The sequence below is a fragment of the Ornithodoros turicata genome, chromosome 2, assembly GCF_037126465.1.
Source record: "Ornithodoros turicata isolate Travis chromosome 2, ASM3712646v1, whole genome shotgun sequence".
NCBI classification, from domain to species: Eukaryota; Metazoa; Arthropoda; class Arachnida; order Ixodida; family Argasidae; genus Ornithodoros; species Ornithodoros turicata.
The window spans coordinates 65279908-65293625 of record NC_088202.1 but is presented as its reverse complement, the minus strand read 5'-3'; the positions used below and the strand labels follow the sequence as shown (position 1 = coordinate 65293625).

At 44.4% G+C, this 13718-nt stretch overlaps 1 long non-coding RNA gene across 1 annotated transcript; it reads left to right on the top strand.

The window, feature by feature from the left end:
- The first annotated feature begins 419 nt into the window (after positions 1-419).
- On the top strand, positions 420-5847 carry LOC135383641 (uncharacterized). The gene is made up of 3 exons (XR_010419984.1): positions 420-1200; positions 1282-1495; positions 3762-5847. It is a non-coding gene; the product is annotated as an uncharacterized LOC135383641 (long non-coding RNA).
- Positions 5848-13718: the final 7871 nt, after the last annotated feature.

Sequence of the window (13718 nt, the reverse complement as noted above, 5' to 3'; positions counted from 1 at the left end):
TTTTGAGACTTGTTTAGGTGTGACCCATAGCGTACCAAGACAGTTGACGCACGTTTAGCATTGTGAGCCTAGCGTTTTGCGGTTGTCGTCTTGTGTTAGCTGTTGAATTTCATAGCGTTGTGCAGTGATGCAGTGGTTAGGCCTAACCGGTCGCCCCTGAGCCTTTCCCCCCGATGTGTACTGTTTTCTCCGTGCTGTTTAGCAGTAGCAGCTAGGGCTTTTCCACACGCTATGGCATGCCTAGACTTGTTGAGCAGTGTTGCAATTTTACCTGCCGCTAGTATATTGTTGGTCTCTGTCTTTCTCGCATAGAGCTATGATGGTGGCACCATCTGGTGTGATGCCTTGCAACTAGGTGGCCACCTGTCGTCAGTCTCCGCAACTACCGGCCGTCAACAAGCAACATGGCTGTCGCCCAGACGGAACATATTGTCCCTCGGATATCCGAGATTGATCCTTACGTCCGTGTCCGAGGCGGGATACCCGCAGGACGTCCTTCGGAGATCAGCCCACGGACAACGAATTTTCGTTAGCCCACGGACGTCCCTAAATGGATGTAGAAATTTCGTGATCCGTGGGACGTCCTTCTATGGGCATTTGAACAGATCTTAATTCATTGACACAGTCAAAATTTGAAAGTCGATGTCCATGTACACTGCTTGCAGGATGAAAAGGGGGAAAGGAACGCTCTTCTTGTTGTGCATTGTAACCAATAGTAACGCAGTACAATGTGCTGCAATGGTGTCCATATTTGCAGTATGTGAACTGCGATAATACAATCAAAAATAGTTTTCTAACATTAATTATAAACTAAAAAGTACTTCGAATAACTTTATCGGAACCGAAAGCATAAATATTTTTAACAATTATTTTGGCTCGATACGAAACCCGAGCCGATCGAACGGCTGCATCTGCATGGCTGAATCAGTCTAGTCCGGCGCCATCTTTGTTTTTGTGAGCTCGGCGTTTGCACGTGAGATAACCGTTTTCTTTGCACGCGTCCGCTTTCTCAAAATGTGTTGTATGAGGTGGATTGCGAAGCAGCAGTGGGATATTTTCCCTGAATGGGCTATAGCAGATCCTAGAGAGCGAGTCTTCTCACAGAATCGATACAATCAAGATGGCATCGAAAGGCAGCCCTGCCGTGTCCTCGTTGTGTGTTGGATAGAAGAAGAACCTCCGGTTGAGGACCACATTTCGGTAAGCTTATATGAATTTCGTGTCTTATCGACACCGGTGGGGGGGCTGCAATAAAAATAATCTCTCGTCCTGGTGTTTCAGCGTTGAAGACGACGAATACGTTGGGGGAACCGGGGCGAGCAGTAACACGCGGGCAAGCAGTATACCTGCTCGAAAAGGACGACTCAAGTTTCAGTGCAGGCCGCGACTTTTACTTGGTGTGTGTGAGCTTGTGCCTTTGTTGTCATCAACCAATGAACTTCTCTGACACAATTCGTGAGAAAAGAACGATGCGCACTGCACAGCAGCTAGCTAGGTGAGTATGAAATTTTAGGGTTTAACGAGGCATGGTTTAGTAATTATGAGGTGTCGACTCATAATGGTCACATTGGCTAACTTTTCCTTAGTCGTATGCTTTCAAACTCGCGCAATGATACGCCTTTTAAATTTGCAATCTTTCACGTTTTTCTCTACGTAACACATACTGAGTCACAACCTGGTCACTATATATCTAGGTATTATACAAGTTGTCATTTAGCTATGCAATATGTGTAAGTTATACTGTGCTATTTCTCTGTTGAAAAACTGTCTGGTGTCACTGGTACACACCACGTTGGATACATTACAGGAATTCATGACTACCTGTGCACATGGTAATCATGTACTAAGGTCATGTACTGAGAATGTGACTTCAGTCAGACCATTGTGTACTTCTAAACCCTGCATACATCAGAACTGCTTCACTTCAGGAGGTTGATTATAAACATTGTGTTTAATTTTATGTGATACCACAAGTGCTGTTTTTGCAGTTCTGACCTACGTGTAAGCAAATATTTTGTGTCGGATAGTATATAGAACTTCCACACGGCTACTTAATTAAAATGCAATGATTAAATTTTCTTAACTGCAATAATTAATTAAATTGGAGGTTTTCGTGCAGTACTGAGATCAGCACAATGACAGGAAATTCTTGTTCAAAGGACCACGTGACACGAATTATTTATGGTCAGATTTTTCTTTTACAATGCCGAAAGCAAGGCAAAACTGTGGAAGAAGTGCAGGCACTACACTACCATTTCTGTTCGAGAGCCAAATGCTTCGACTAAAATATGCGCCAGATTGGTGTGACAGCTGACAGCGATAAACGTTGCTCTATTGGCTGCGGTCCACATACGTAGCTATGCCATGGGGGGTCAAACTGCAATCAGCTCGATTAAACAGCCATTTCAAATTTTGCATTTCATCATTTCCATCATAATTTTTGCAAGTTTCATCAATACTATTTGATGTACGTGGTTGTTGTACTTCAATCACTTGTGTTCCTGTTCGACAGAGCCCAAGTAAATTAGTTGCAGAATTTCTGAACAATTGGCTCACTTTAAACAAGGACTGCCTCTGTTTATGCTATCACTGATTTGCTGAAAAAGCTTGAATTATAAAATATTCAAGAAATTTCATTTTAATTTCGCATCTAGTGGTATATATATCACAAAACGGCAAGTCTGCCTGGAGTTCACATGCAAACACTGCATCAATGGTCTCATTATAGCTTTTAAATAAACCGCAACTGAAGGAAAGTAGTTTTCTTAATTGAACTATGTTAAATAATCCTGGTAATAAAAATTTGAAATTTCAGATTTTTCATCGTATGGTCAGTTCTTGTATAGCTAGAAGTCTGTAGTTTTGTTACTAATGGGGCAGGACTGCATATTTCACACTAATATTTCGGTTAAACATTTTATGATGAAAAATATCATTTTTAGTACTACGGTGTCTGTCAGCATCAGCCTCACCGGTTTGATTTCAAGAAAAAAAGATTGTCCGGAGCGTGCCTCTGCTAGATTCTACCTTGCACGAAAATATTATAAATTTCATCCGATATTCAAGGTGCAGTTTTTGAGATACTCATATACCATTCGTATTCGGAAATTTCAATATTTACACGTCCCTATTAGTCTCGTAGTACACTGTTGGCATTAATGCAGCAAAATGGTATTCTTACATTGCAAGTGTTTAGGAAAATTAGTCTTGCTTTTTTTATAATAGGTTATTGGAGAATTTGAAGGTGAAACTGCCGTCCAATGTAGAACGTGCTACAACGTGGCGTACACAGCATAATGCCCACAAACGTTTCTTAGTGTCCATTAATTTTTGCATGTATCAATGCTTTTAAGAGTAATTATTTTGCCCGTACTGAGCTGGATTGGAATTCTCTACTGCGTCGTTCTGAAATCTGAAAATCTGAGAGAGAGTTGGACAGCATTTTGTCTTGATATTCCTTGCTTTGCTGTAACTCCTGCTAGGGTCAGAGGGTCTCTAGTATATGTTAAAGCAAATAAATAGAACCTTATGTTACCACGCATCCCTTACTTGGTTACTTCACACAAAGCTGGGCTTTTGTGACTCTCTCTGATGTGGCAGTAGGATGTAAATTTCACGTGTAGTGACCATCGAATAGTTCTAAGAGAATTTTGGGAAACTTACTTCACGGTTAACTGTGCTATACCCATAAGCTTCTGACCCAGATTGACTAACACAGGAACTGTGTTCTCTGCATTGTTCAGTCGACTGTTGTCTTTCAGGTCGGGGAGAAGCAGATTCCGAAGGGGATTAGCCGATGAGGCCTCGTTAAGGATCCTGATGATTTCACTCAGATTCACTCCAAACAAGAGCTCCTAATTGTATACCCCAGGAGCAACAAGGGAGGTCGTGTCTGAACTTGCACGTCAGGACCAGGAAGCAGTTTCAGCAGGGCAGCACAGGACAAGATGCTGAGGACACAGTGACCACCGTGCAACTGAAGTCTTGCCTGTGTCCCATGTGATGAACAGTTGTCTACCCATAGTTTTCTACATTACATACTGCGTGCCTGTGGAACTCCCCAGCTCTTATGTACAGGTATCCGTACAGTTAACTAATCTCCAGCTCCTGTGGCTTTGCCCCGATAAGCGCCCAACTAACCGCTGACGACGCAAACACTAGTGAACTCGTCCAGAGGTGGCGGGATTTTTCTTCTACTGCATTCCTGTGCACACTCGCGCTATAAGACAAAAACATACACGCGCGCAACAGAATAGCAGAAAAAAAGATAAGAAGTCTGCAATCTTCATCTCATTTTTTCTTTGTGTGTGTGTCTCATACGACATACCTTCGTTTGTAAGCGTGAGTTGGGCCCACCCCTGGACGAGCTCACTTGTGTTTGCGTCGTCAGCCGCTAGTTGGGCACTTATCGGAGCAAAGCCACGGGAGCGGGAGATGGGTTAACTGTACAGATACCTGTACATAAAAAGATTTAGGACATTTAGCAAAAGCTCGGTATACCTGAGCAAAGCTTCCAGAATTTTTTCAACTTTGCACAGCTGAGAATTTAATTACTTTTACAGCTGTCATATCTTAGTACTTTCATTTTCCTCAAGTAAATCTTGGTCCCTGTTGCAAACGCCCTTGCCAAACACAAGTGCCATGTTTTCCGGTCCATAAAATAGTCTTATTCAGTGCCGGATTTAGAGGAGGGCTCACGGGGCACTTGTCCCGGGGCCCCCACCACAAAGCCCCCACCACTGTAATTCCGGCACTGGTCTTATTACTGATGTGAGGCCACAGAGACAGTAGTCAGTAATTTAGATAGCTATTTGGATTTCTACCTTTTATACCTTAGATATTTTGAATTTACCTCAAGTACAAACAGTTTTGCTTTTAGGCTGCAGCAGAGCGCTCTTTTGTGTTCCTATTGACCTTTTGATGGGCTTGCTGGTGGTTAACGAATTTACACTCAGTCTTCTGTGCTGCTGTGCGCACAAAGGTCATGTGCCATAACGACATTATGTACAGCTTCTATAAAGATTTTCCAATTTTGGAATATGTCCTGTACGCCTTAGCAAGCCTCACACAAATTTCGTAAGTTTTAGTGCTTCACGTTGCTTATAGTTTAGTTAGTCGTGTTTACAACTATTCATCTCGATTGGTTGTGTTTGTCACATTCATTTTACCGGTGAACATGCAGATTCAATTGAGTAACAAGCAATCTGTTTTGCATGCTGTTTTTTCATACCTGTTGCAAAAATCTTTGCCAAACAAGAGCATCGTGTACTATACAAGCACGGTTGTCTGAGAGATGCATCTTTTCCAAATTTTCTTGTTGTCCTTTCTGTGTCCTATTCTTTTCCAAGGTGACAATGGGGAATTGTGTGGCCACAGGCTGCAGCTTTTAGACAACTGTGTCCAGTTATTTTGGTCCATAGCACAGTATATGTGCCTTTTTGTTACCTCAGTGGTTTTTATGCCCTTACAGTTTAGTTTTTTATACATGTGTATGTACTATTAGCATTTACCTAAAGATACAGTTTTACCGATGCCTTCAGGGCAAATCAGAGGACTCTTTTTTATGATAGTGAGCTTATCGATGACCTCGCCGGTGCTCTAGGTTCACCCTGTACGCAAATATATGTATTGCCATCTTGATATGTATCTCAGAATTTTTTTGTTTTCTAATTTACATCTTATATACGTTCTTCGCAATATTTTGCTACCTTGCCTTACAGTTGCTGTTGATGTGTGAGGTTATTTTGCTTCCATCTACTGGAAGGTTTTTAAGAATAAACCTAGTTATTCTTACATTTGCATCCAGTGTGGCAAGTGGTTTCATAGTGAACACGTGCTCTAGTTGCACGAACGGATATAATTAGTAATAACAATCAATAAAAACCCTCGGAGTAGCCACGTCCGTGGCTCGTCCTTCATCGGACGTATTTCGGAATGTCCGAGAGGTGGCCACTCGGACGTCCGTAGGACGTCAGGCGGAAAATAGCTGATATCCCACGGACATCCGCATGTCCGGCTTCGGATATCCTGTGGACAACCGTGGGCTTTTTATTTCCGTCTGGGCGCTGGTCACTCAGGTGTTCCGGAGCGGTTTCTTCTCCACTGCGTTGTTGATTTTCGAATAAATTGTTTCTCTCTACTCTATTTCTATCTATTTTTTTCTTTTTTATGGACACAGGTTGCTGCCAACACACGACTGGTCTGGACACGTGTAAGATGCTCCCCAATTAGTGTGGCGAATCCCTGGAGGGTGCTGATTACTGTGGGGGGTCCCAATTAGCTCTAATTGATAATTAAATCATGTTTAGGCCAAGTTGTGTGTTGGCGGCAGTCTGTGTTTATCCATTACTACTGAGTGATACCCAGATGTCCCAGACAGCAGTGCAGCTTTCGCTGATTACACTGCAGCTGTCAAAGGTACGCCATGTGCAGCGCCTGTTTGAACGCCACCTGCAATGCCCCTAGCGTTAGAGGCGCGCATTTCTTCCGGGAATCGTAGCAGACGATTATGTGTGTCACTGCCATGCTCACCCGTAGCGACCGCTGACATTGCGCGCATTAAATTTAAAGACAAGTCTATCTGCAGAAACAGCGGTGTAAAGGGCTTCAACCTTTATAAAAGTGAACACATGAGCGACGGGACAGAACAGTGGAACGGCACATGGCTTATACGATGGAAATTGTTTCTCACATATTTTTTCGGCTATTATCAATGTAGTGGGGAATGTATTTTACAGTGCAGTGGAATAATTCCGACGTGGGCTTTCTATTTTTTTACGAAAAGAAAAAAAGCACACACGTCAGGCTGACTTGACAAATTTCGGAGATATATTGCGATAATCCAATTTCACGCGAATTAAATTTGATAGAAACGCTCAGAAGTAATACCAAAATCTCCCTACCCTTTGGGACCCTTACACAGCAAAACAGGAAAACAAAATAGAAATACAAAGATCAGCTGCAAGATTTATCGTGTCTTACTACAGACGTACCACATCAGTGTCAGGAATGATGAAGTGCTTACAACTAGAACCCAATACGAAGTGGCTGCTGTAAGGTTGCTGTAAGGTTTTCTCACTTACCACCATAAGCTAAATATCAACACTACCAGGTATGTTACCCGTTCAGAACACCACAGCCCAAGAGTTTGCCGTAACAAACACATTAAGCCGTACAAACCGCGCTTAGATGCATTTAAATATTATTTTTGCTAATGCAATTGATCTCCGGAATTGGGTATAGGGTATCGTCCCTGGCGATGAAACTCCCCAATCATCATTGTTAAGTTCTGTGTCTCTCAATATTATTGTCATCAGGATATAAGATATTTTCGTCTTTTCTAAGTGGCCCCAGTCCGCAGTATTATGGCGCGTATGGATTGCTTTTATTTGTTTGTTCGTCACAAGGGTCTCGGCCTTGCCCATTGTTAACAAAACCGCACCTGGGACGACATGCTAATGGGTTAGAGTTGTTGTGTCGCAGTTGGGATTTAGACTGTAGGAGTGACAAAGAGCACGTGAAGGTTGACTTTCTTTGCATACTAGAAAGAGTGTCTGGGGACAGGCTAATCCGCTGTTTCCTTATCGTTTAGGAATTGCCACTAATGTACTTGCTTTTAGTTATGACAATTGTGTTTACGGCTTAGTGTATTTTTAACTAAGCTCTTCCGGAGTACATTTTATTGGCTGCACGGATTTTGATATGCCGAATCAGGGCATTGGGAAAGTGCAATCATCACTGTGATTCATTGGGAACGTTTGGGCGGTACACTGATGTTTGTAAATAAAAAGGCCCGGACAAACAATGAAAGAGAAAGGAGAGGACTCGACAGCGGAAGGCTACACCTGAGTTCGGGGAAGAGATGGTCAGTCTCGACCTGAGGCGCGTGTGCTATGTATATACCGTAATTAAACAGTTATTGTTGCTAGTACCCTGGAATGGTTTCCGCTCGTTCCGTGACGGACTCGCGTCATCCCACCACCACCACCCTTTCACGACAACTTCTGCCACGGAGTCTTCGTTTCATCAACGGTAGAAGCCAGGGCGGACAGTTGACTATCATCATCAAATAAAGTTGTTGTTTTTTATCTCTGGAACAGGTTGTCCCAGTCAGTCACTAGTGTGGCGGTACATGGACGACGAAGTCAGCCAGCTACGAACACGCGCTACTATAGCAGCAGCTCCAGTTCTATCGGCAACGTCCCAGAGTGAAGCCATGGGATAAGAAGCTCCTCAACGCATCGCCGATCAGGACTCATGTAGAACAACATCATCTCCTCTACTCTAGCATGAATGAGAGGAAACCTATGACACTGTAGAGGATGTCTGCCGTTAAACAAGATCTGCGATGCTGCCCCGCCGAGTTGGCCCTTGGCACCACGCTGCGCTTGCCCGGATCCTTTTTTACCCCAGTCCCTCCTGACGCGGTACCCGACTATTCGTCCTACATCGCACGCCTGCAGTCCACCTTCCAAAACCTCCAGGCCACTCCGACCCGGCACCAGTCTTCACGCCTGACTTTTAGGCCCCCAGGCCTTGACACGGCTACGCACGTGTTTCTGCGCCTGGACGCCGTGCGACCACCGCTCCAGCCGCCCTACAGCGGGCTGCACGAAGTCCTCTTGTGTGTTTGCATAGAAGTGTGTACCTATTGGCGCATGGCATTGCCCTTACTGTAGCTGTGTGTCTTCAGTGCTTATAGATGGGCATGATGCCACCCAAAATTGTTTTTGCTGTAGTTGTTTTGTATGTCCTCTCATTTTTCCTGTTCATAACCCTACTATAACACTCCCTGCAGAGGCTAACAGTACTGAAAATAAATAAATGACCGTCAAGTACTACTTGGGTACCTGGTGCTTCAAGTACTCCCCATCACTGTGCACGAGGATGGTCGGATGGCCATTCACGATATCGCAAGCATCGTCAATGTGCAGTATGGAATAGTGCAGGCAATTTTTACGTCTGTTTCCAGAATGCACGGCATCGCTGCAAGGCTTGTGCCCAGTATTCTGACCCCTGAAGAGAATGCGCACCGTGTTGAATTCTGTCAAGATCTTCATCAGCAGGTCTTAGGTGACAACTTTCATATCGAGGGTCATCACTGTGGACTAGTCTTGGGTCAACGGTTACGACCCAGAAACCAAATAACAGCTCTTGCAGTGCAAGAGCCCAGCATATCCAATACGACAGAAGGCGAACCAGAAGGTCATGGGCGTGGCCAAGAGCATGCTCATCGTTTTCTTCGACATTCGTGGAGTTATGTACCGTGATTCCGTCCTCGAGGGCCAGACCGTTAACGCCCCGTTTTACTGGAATGTCTTGCGACCCCTGGAGCAGAATATTCCTCACAAAAAATTTGAACTGTGGGGTGGGGGCAATTGGATGCTCCGTCATGACAACGCATACGATCACACAGCGTTAGAAACATGTGAGGTTTTCAGTCGAAACAGCATGACGACCATTCTTCAACCACCTTATTCGCTGCATTTGGCCCACTGCGACTTCTTCCTCTCCCCGACGATGAATAGCGGTCTACGCGGGTGCGGGTATACCCGCGGTTACACGCGCAATTTTCGAATTTGCGGGTAGAAAGTGTCACTGGTGCGCGTCGCGGATAAAACGTGGGTACACCCGCGTTTCCCCTGCGGGTGGTGTGAGTACCCGCGCGACCCGCATCCATGCCTTCTATGTACGCTACGAGGTCACGACACCAATCTTGGTGATCTTCTAAAATGGTGGAGAGACCACGAGAAAGTGTTTCCTTCGTTAGCCGGGGCTATTACGTTTGTACACAGTATCCCTGCGTCGAGCGCGCCTAGTGGAAGATCATTTCCTATGTGTGGGCATGTTCTCCAAGAGAGGGGGACAACCCTCAAGTCAACTAACGTGTACGACGTACTATTTCTCAACAGCTTTTTCCCGAAATAAAAGCGTAAAGGACTGGACTTCCGGACTGGGACCGGAAAGGGCTGGACTTTTGATGAACGTTTTCCTCAGTAGTTGTGTGCATTTTGATATATCAAAAGTGAAATTATACATTCATTCGCAGACGCTTTCGTGCTTTTCTGTGTTTTGCTGCAGTATTCGAACTTGTGCTGCTCGGCTACACTCCCTTGTGCAGTGGGGGTCCGTGGTTATACCCGCACAACTCGTGGGTGCTGCGCGGGTAGTTCTATCAAAGCTCGTGCGGGTGCGGAATGATATACATTGTGTGAGGGTGCGGGCCGATAATTAAATACCCGCGCAGACTTCTAATGATGAAGCTCAAGCTGAAGGGCCGCCGTTTTGAAACCTGGGCGAGATCCAGTGCCAATCGCAGAAGGAGCTTCCCAAAGCGGAAAAAGCGCTGGCAGCAGTCGCTGCAGAAGGGTTTTTGTATGATGGAGAGTGTAAAGTACGAACTTTATTTTATACAAGTATAGTCTAGGAACATTTTGATATCACCTCGTATAGGCAATGAACACATCGCTGGACTGGTAGTCCAAACTGGGACAGGAATCGGCAGCGCAAGCGAGACGAATAGGCTGTTTGTCTTCCCATGTGACAGGCTTCCACGGCGACTTGTCTCTGGCTGTCTGAAATTTATTCTAACTGGTGACAGCACGTAATTCACCGCAATTTCATCAACCAGCACCAGTGCCAGACACGCCATTAGACATCCCGTTCACAATTCGTGTCCTATGTCCGCGAAACCACTTCCGTCTGGTCGGTGAACCACGACTTCGACGGGATCAGTTTTGCGAGGGACATTTTTGTTTGCGACTGAGACCGGTTGAGTTAATTATATAGGTCTCATGTCGTGCAGGGTCAAGCCTCACGTGAAATAGAATCAGACACCTTTATCAAGGCGCGTGACTCGATAACCGGTATATATTGCGGGTAATTGAATTCCCTTGTAGAGGAGAGAGCGTTCGTATACATGAGACCTCACTGAAGGTGACGGAATGCCCCGTAGGGTCGGATGTGCTGGGGAGCTTCTCAGCCCGTGGCTTCACTCCAAGACAGTGTCGGTAGAACTGGAGCTACTTTTTGAAGCGCGTGTTTTTAGAGGGATGACGACCTCGTTTTCCACGAACCGTCACCCTCTCTTCCTTGGCATTTTTTTTTTTTTGACGGCATTCAATAAAAACAGGGTGTCTACCGTAACTATAGAAGTGATTTTTAAAAATAGAAAAATCACTTTTTTCCAGTTTTAACAAATGGCAATGTACTCTACGCCTAAAGGCCCACTCTGCCACAGGCAACTCTGTGACGATGCATTAATTAACTTTCGTTAATTAACATTTTAATTATCAAGATAGAAGACTGACCCAATGAGAACATCGGATCTCTTTTTTTGGGGGGAGGGGAATATATTTATTAGACGAAAGGGAAAAATAAAACGGGGAAAGGTCAGCCAAACGGGACGTCGGCTTGCTATTCCGCAAAGAAAGAAAATAAATGAAAGAAGCATAAAATAAATTAGAAAAGAAAAGAAAAGAATTACGAAATAAAGGGTAAACTAACAAACGGTGAAAGCAGGATAAGATAGATTAAAGACAAAGATGACAAAAAAAGAACAAGAAAAGATGACTAACAAACGGTGAAAGAATGATGAGATGGATTACTGGGGATGGACTTGGGGTCACTGGTAACGTTACCGTTTTCAGAACAAAAATTGAGGCAATTATAGCGCGAGGAAAGGGCTTGGAAGTAAGGGGCTCAGGTGGTCATTTTTCGACACTCAAGTAGAAGCGCTCCCGTTTTCATTTCCTGTGTATGCGGGGATGGGAAAAAGATGTCGCACTAATCTGTCCCCATGCAATCTGCCCACCCTGCGACAGTGTTTTCCCTCCCCTGCATACAGAGGAAAGGAAAACGGGAGCGCTTCTACTTGAGCGTCGAAAAAACGACCACGATATCGCCTTATTTCCAGTCCCTTTCCTCGCGCTATAGCTGCCTCGATTTTTGTTCTGAAAACGGCAATATTACCAGTGACTCCAAGGGATTCGATGTTCTCGTTGGGTCAATCTTCTATCGTTGATAATTAACTAATTAACTAATGAGGAGCTGTTGCTCCTCATACTCACGCAATATGCTGCCTACAGGTCCGTTGCATCAGCTTGCTTGCCTCCTGATCATGTGTTCTACGCTGTTGTAGACTGGTAAATTAAATAAATGCTGACCAAAGCATTAAAACGCAAGCAAGCTGATGCAACGGACTCGTAGGCAACATACTCCTTGAGTATGAGGAGCAACATCTCCTCATACTCGAACTCTGTTGCTCCTCATACACAAGGAATATGTTGCTTGTACAACAGCGTGTCTATCCAGAGTTTTTGAAATGCCGCGCTTAAAGTGTGAGCCGTTGGCCAAACATCTGGATCAATGTTCCATAGATGGAGCCAGCCTCAGCGTTTCTCTCTTCCTATACCGAAACTACTATTGATGCCAATCAGTCGGAGCTCCGTATTGATCACTAACCCCATCTTGTGAAGGAGAATGTGACACTGAAACCGCCACTCTTCGTCGTGTGCGACGCGAAACATTGCAACGTAACGCGACGTTTTCAGGTGTCTTATGGGCGAATCAAGATGTAACAAACAAGCAGCAGTTGTGTGAATGAAGTGGGCAACATGACGTCGAGCTTGAGGAGGGCTGTGGACAGAGACCTCGTTCTGTGAAGTTATTTGCCCACTGTCCGCCTCGAGCTCAAGGTCATGTTGTCCACTTTCTAATAGGTAACGGACATTAGTAATATTTTTTTTCTTATCAGCACCCTAACTGTTAGAGAACAAGAGCTCCATAAGGATACTCTCAATTCGGACATGTTGATTACGGAGATAGAGGATATATGTGGCCCCACTCGCAAAAAGGTTTTGCATTGAAATTGCACCGTGAAACCCGAAAAAAATAGCGCTAAGTCTTCCCTGGACACGTACCATACTGTACTTTAGCAAACCACGAAATTTATATCCCACAGGCACTGAACAAAACAGGTTTCTCTATTACATTTTGAAAATTTTCTTCTTGAAAATTAGTGAAGAAAATTGCTCACGTGTCGAAGGACCCGAATACAAATAAGGAATACAAACAAAGAATACAAATAAAGACAGCCCAAAGAACGGACAAGTCATGTCATGGTTGTATTATTCCACAGTATTAGATGCGGGCATCTGGAACACTTTTACGGACTAAAAGCATCGATGAAACACCACGTTGAACTTTTGAGTCATGTGGTGTGAGTTCACGGGCACGGTCACCTAAAATAGCCTGTCAGTACTTCGCCGTCCCATTGCCTCGGCGGCGCTTGGAAGTGTTGTGCCAATATTGTATTTGAAGGTGGACCACGTGCTGCACGTGTCTATTACTCGAAAGAAATAGTCTTGCAACACCTGGAGATTTGAGATGAGATATACCACGGAGTGCTGACTTTATACAACAGTGTCCCCTACAGTACGTAACACCATATATCGGACGCACTTTACGACAGATCCATGAAGAAACTATGAGAGAATGGAACTTCCGATCTGATTATCTCCGTTAGAGATTCTTACCACGGACCACTAGGGACTGAAACGAGCTACCTTTAGAAATCACTTCTGCTGATACTTTACAATCATTCTTGTCACGGTTAACTGTTATGCTCTGATATCCTGCACGTAATACATTGCTTATTCTGTTATCCAGCTACATTTGTATCTATTTATTTTTGGACTTCGGAGTCTAGCACCATATCG